The sequence below is a fragment of the Phalacrocorax aristotelis genome, chromosome 2 (assembly GCF_949628215.1).
Source record: "Phalacrocorax aristotelis chromosome 2, bGulAri2.1, whole genome shotgun sequence".
NCBI lineage: Eukaryota > Metazoa > Chordata > Aves > Suliformes > Phalacrocoracidae > Phalacrocorax > Phalacrocorax aristotelis.
This window is the reverse complement of record NC_134277.1, coordinates 4,708,186-4,714,691: the sequence shown is the minus strand read 5'-3', so window position 1 is coordinate 4,714,691 and position 6,506 is coordinate 4,708,186.

Below are 6,506 nucleotides of genomic sequence, written 5' to 3'. Positions count from 1 at the left end.
CACCTGTGAAAAGTACAGCACCAGCTGAATTCAGATCTGAGGGTGGGAGAAGAGTCTGAGGGAGCACTAGGAGGAAGGTGTTTATTTCTACTTCTGCAGTGACCCTTTGGAACATATATTAGACTGTGGGGTCCCATGATATTGTTTATATTGGTTTCCTTCCCTTATTCAGGAGGATTCAAGGTGAGCTGGATGGAAGCGTGTCCCAATTGGTTGGTGATCTGCTGAAAGTAAGAGGCTAACAGAGAGATGAGTTTGCATGGTTTTCAGTGTTTTATAGCATCCGGCTAATGTGAAAAAGTGGCATAACCTGTAAGCATGAATGTTGAAGTAGTTGAATGAGTATTCTTTCCTGGAGATGGTTTCCTGGATGGTTTTCAGCCTCAGAAAGATCATGGTCTCTGTTAGCTAGAAAGGAGCGCAGACTAATAGATCAACTAAGAAGTCAAATTTTACCCGTCTCAACCCATACATCCTTAGGTAGAAAATTTCCTACAGCTGCTGCATTTCTGTTGTTGTTTAATTAACTGTGAAGTGGTAAACTTACTCTGAAGACCGTCATGCCCCGTAACCGGAGGATAAAAGAAGAGGTGATAAAAAACAAATAAAATTCTCAACCAATTTCTGAACGTGTGATGGCATTTTCTTACCTCCATGTCTCAACCAGTGATATAACGTGTCATATTAAGACTTGTAGGTCCTGACTATATCAATTGGAATTTCTGGCTTGTAATTAAGTCCTGCAATACTGAAATGATGTTACCATGACACATTAGTAACAGATATGAAGGCACATGAACATGTGGACTTCTCAGGGCTCTTGTTCTCTGCTTTTATAGAAGCTTGCATTAAGGGTTTGGCCCCAAATCCTCCTGAATCAAGAATACCGGCAGCCTGTCCAAATAATTTCCTTCAGCTTTGTGTCATATATAATATGGACAATTATTTGGCTGCATTCAAGTATCTGTGTCATCCATTCACACCTAAATAAGGCTATCAAAAACTAGGTCTTTGTCCTTTTCTAGTCATCTCAGCTTTTTCTAACATGAAGAGAGGCAGGAATCTTCAGAGAGCATTTTATTCCTTCCTGAAATAAATAGGCACTATAAGAAGAATACTTTTCTGTGGGATAGCTGAAACTGGAAACAGTGGCTAAAATCAGAAGACATGACTCCAACTGTTTAATTAAAATATTAATATCAGTTATGACTAAGTAAGGCATCAATATCAAGGTTACATTACAATCTAGCAAATTCAGTCTTGATTATAAAATACTAAGCAGAATTTAAAAATTTAAGAAATTTTCAGTTTTTCAGGAAGGGAATTGCATTGAATTTAGATAATTTTTACTGAGTTTAACACTAGCTTAGGAGCATGGGCACTCTTATTGCATAAGATTATGTTCCTGTCTGTCACATGCAAACGTCGATAAAACAGGTATGAGAAGTGTGAGTAACAGAAACTCCTTAACCTTTAAAGAATAAATTATGCTAAGTATGATTTACTTTCACTTGGAGTAGGGCCAGAGCAATGGAAAACTGACCCGAAGATAGAGAATCATTCCAGGTTGTGCAAGTTGCTACAGGGTTTACACTGCAATGAGTAAAGACCGAAGTAAAAAAGAGCTTCCAGGCACGATGGCTGTGCTGATCCCACTGCAGGCCGCAGCAGAAAGAGGTCAGCCGTTTTAGGTGCATCTGCCAGGTTTCTGCCAGCTGAGGTACAACTCGAGTGTCATTTGGACTTGGATTTATATTACATCACAATCAGTTGTATGGCACTGATTAACATTTCTCCTTCTACCCTCAAAGAGACCTGCCAGAGTCCTAAAAATAAGTAATATTTTTGCCAGCATGGCATCACTAAAGGTTCCATCTTCCATTTATTTTTTTGAATGGAAATATCTCACTGTAGAGTATTTGATTAGTTTCTTCTACATTATACATTCAGGTAGCATTTTCTGTTAGGCTCTTTTCTATTGGTTTTGTCCTAAATTTTGTATCTTTTCTGAGTCAGGCAATCACCCTTTTACATTGGTTTTTTTTTTTCTTTCTAGATTAATGCCTTACATTGCTTCCCCACACAGTGTAACTGTCAATAACTTCAATGGCAATCAATAGCAAAGGCAAAGTGTCTCCTACTAACAGTATGTATTTTATATTTTAGAATAACAAAATTAAATGGTGCATCATATAATGGCTAACAGTGGCCACTTGTGATTCTTCTGTCTTTAACATCAAGGCAAGGTTACTATTATTGTTTTCACATCATGGCCTAATTTCAGATTTGAGTGAAGAAAGGGCTGCTTTTCAGTGGTTTGCTTTAGCTGAATTATGAGTCAACCTGTAATACAGTAAACTCTTGGCACCTCTACCAAGGGGTGTCCTACAGGGATAAGGACATCGGCCTTATTGTAGGATGCTGTAGAGGAGAGAAAACATAAAAATATTAGAAGTGGCCCAAAGTGTTCAGTGAGCTTTAGATTGATTATTCCAATAAAAACTCTAGTAGCAAAATTTGTTATCTAAACCAATTTGTACCTGAAACCCTTCCATGCATTAAGATCCAAGATCTTCTGTGTTGTCTGTGTGTATCCGCAGGAAAAGGAAGATGTCCCTGTCTACCTATAATAGTCTGGGAACAAGCAAGAAACATCTTTTAATTATAATGTTATGGTTCCCTGATGATTTGGGAGAGATCTGGAAACTGAAACCAAGATCAGACACACGTAATCCACATCAGCTTTGAATGCAGGAGAGAGTTACATCTACACAATCACTGTCTAGCTTGAACTGTGCTCTCATATCATCAAATTAAGATATTAACATAGTGTCCCCAAGGTGAATGTCTTGCAATTATCCATAGAAAAGAAAGCTTTTAATCAGATCTTGGCTACTGCAAAATATGTCCAAAGAGAACAATGGTGACTTACTGGTTTGTAAGAATGATTTTATAACATACTATGAAAATCTTATAATCAAAGAACTTAAAAAGGGAATTGCAGTTTGTATGAATATTTCATTATTTTGGTGCTTGGAGAACGTAAACATTGTTTAGTCACAAATAAAAATACATCATGTTTACATTTCACATCATAATATTAAATGACTGGAAATGTTTATTTCTACTATATTTTGGTTCAAATGCTATTAATTTTTAATATATATTAATATTTTACAATGCGAGAAAAGAAAGTGAAAAAGTTATTTGTCATTTCATGTAGCAAAAGGATTTTCCTGTTATTCTGTATATGACTGAACAAAACTGCTGTCTCAAAGTGGACAATAAATACCTTTCTTAAAGAGCCAGGCACACATACAGTAAATCCTTAATATTGCAGTGTACACACAAATGTCTGTAATAAATCTGTGTTTCTTTATTTCCCCTGTTACGTTCACTTAATTTGCCATTTTGTCTGTATCATCATCAGTCAAGTGCAAAGCTGTCTCGATGATGATGACGTTTCTTGCTCCAAGCTTAGCTTATATAGTCCTTTCTTTTGGTCAATCCACTTCCAAATTGGAGGGCTTTATGTATCAATTTCTTTTTCCAAAATTCAACTTGGATCAGGATGATCTCTCACCATTTATTACATGTTTAATATATTAGCAAGATTATTCCTTTCTCATAGGAGCTTCCTGTTATGCCACAGATGGAAAATATTCACTGAGCCGAATTTCACTTGAAATTTGGTAAAGCTTTGTTAGGGATGCGGGAAGAAGCAACCTGAAGTCGACCTTTTCCCTTTCTCCAGTAACAATGGATGAAGCAGATATGACTAAGCTGGATTCCCCATGATCAGGACAAACAACTACAGCCACACCATCAAATTAGGAATGGGACTCACCCCTAGCTGTTGTAGCTAAGCCAAGGTTAGGAAATGATGAGAGGGTCAGGTAGTGCTTCCCCTGCTCTGCCCAAGCACAAGCTTTATTTTAATAACTCAGACTGATTTCCAACCAGGTCAGTTCCTTGAACCAATTGACTGTGTCTGCATGAGTGCTGATACCAGCACGCAGAAAATTGTAGAAACATCTTTTGTTTTTTTTTTGTAATAGCATTAATTTCTGGTGTTTTGAAGTGATTTTAGAAGCTAGAGAAATATCCACATCAAATCCACACTGAGTACATTAACAGGTTAAGGGTTTTCTCCGTCTTTTTATTGAACAGGTTATAACAATGTGTAAAACAGAACATTGGGTAAAAATCAGCTTGACAGGAAAAAAAGCATAGTATTTTGTTTATATTGGATTAACTGTGCTTTTCTATCCAGTAGGGTCTACAGAAACAAAGTAAAATTTCATAAGAGAACAAGAAAGCATGTTAAAGGAAAATGAGCAGTGTCAGCATGGAGGTGAGAGGTTTTTTGCCTTTAAAAGTTCCCTCACCCCCCTGCACAACACTGTTTTGCAAACCCTTGCCAGACGTGCAAAGTTTGCGTGGGTTTAAGACAAGATTGGATAAATAAGTGGAAAATTTGGAAAATGCCGGAGACACAAGTGGGAGGTTTCTCAGGGAAGCAGTGCATATGCCTGCCTACACTTGCACTCTTCCCTAGGTGTTTTGGCCACCATCAGTGACAAGGTACAAGCTAGACCTGATGTATGTTCTGATCTAGATTTAAATTGGATATTAAGAAAAATGTCTTCACTGCAAGAGTGGTCAGGCCCTGGCACAGGCTGCCCAGAGAGGTGGGCAGTCACCATCCCTGGGGATATTTAAAAGACGTGTAGACGTGGCACTTCAGGGCATGGTTCAGAAGACATGGTAGTGCTGGGCTGATGGTTGGACTTGATGATCCTAGAGGTCTTTTCCAACCTTAATGATTCTATGATTCTATGATCTGATAGAAGGATGACCAGTGCTGGTCAGAATGTTCTGAAGTGAACTTCCAATGAAAATATCTGCCACCTTTCCTAGCAAAGAAAAAAGTACAGTTGTTTTGCAAAGTGCACATGCTAGAAAATGACCTGGAATGGGGGGAATTAAAACACCATATGATTCCTCTGAAGACATCCCAACTTTTCTTTAGCTGGGAATGAAAACCCTTTTGTTTTTTTTCCATAGAGGTGAGAGGGAGGACACAACCTGTTTCAGAAACAGCAGGCAAGACAACCTCAGGGTTCTTTATCCCTTGTATCCTCTGATTACAATGTGGTTCTGTCCTCAGTTTCATTGGTGTCTAACCTACTTTATTTTTTTATTACTTCTCCTCAAGCAATGAGGCTATTTAATCTACAAATTACAATTTAGTTCTCTGTTATTCGAATATATACTACTTATGTATTTATTTTAGTCTAAAGACACATCACGATTCCACTAGATGGCAGCCGGGACCTTCACAATCTCGTCCCACTGAAATCAGATTATACTTTTAACAGCTTCCCTTGACACAGACCAATTAAGATGTTCCATTCAATGGATGAATTATTTCACTGTCTTTCCAGTGAGACTCTCAGCATTCAGTACAGCACCAGTGGACTCCACTATTCATCCTACAGCCAGAACATTACATATTTCCTTCCCTTTCTGCGTGCCTGGGATTGCCGAAATAATCATAAAGGCACCTTGAGGACCCTCTGCAGCATAGTGCCATGTGTTTACACTGGATGTGCCTTAGTAGACCAAGCCCAAGACACCCTTGAGGCCAGCCTGTCAAGCCTTGTACAGGTTGTGAGACTGCGAGTTTGGATTCAGGTATGGCTGAAGCTCATACTCATCCCTGAGTATGTCCACAGGCTCCTGGTCCACCAAAAATGATTGGAGAGCAGCGTGCAAGCTGCTTGCAAGGCCACTGTTGACTGACAGCTAAGTGGAATATGTATCACTTCACTTTTACAGACACACTGGAGACCACTCAGGGCTATGATGACTTTCTGTGGCAGCCAGTAGTCATCTCCAAGCATGAAGGGAACGCATTGCAGTCCCACTGGGGACTGCCAAGACTCCCTGGACTGCTGGTGGGAGCGTCTGGGGAGAGAGGGATTTCGGTGGGGCTATCCCCTCCCAATTGGACAGATGACAGAGAAGCAGACAGATGGCAAAGTTGACAAAGCAAAGGCTGAATCATTTGGATGTATTACTCAGTGCCTTAGAGCTGGTGTCTGAGTGAAAACAACTCTGCCAGAAGCAGGGCTCTCTTAGACAATGCCCCATCAAGCAGCAAACACGGATTGGGTGCAAAAGCCTGCACTTCAGGTACGACAGCAGTTTTGCTGTGGTTCTACAAAGCTCAATTCAAGCTTTAAAATCCACCTGAGATGCCAAGAAAAAAAAATTAGTTAACAGCTGAGCTGGTCTTGGTGCCACAGCCGCTTGGCTGTTCACAGTTGTACGAAACCCATTCAAGGGTGTCCCCATGGTGGCTTGGTCACTTGGTCACGACAATAGTGGATGCATTTGTGACATCGGAGCTAAAAATCACATAGTGATAGAAAAAGCCAGTTTTTCTAGTATTGTGACAAAACCTCAGTAGTTCCCTGTCTCTGGTGGGGATTTTTCTTGTT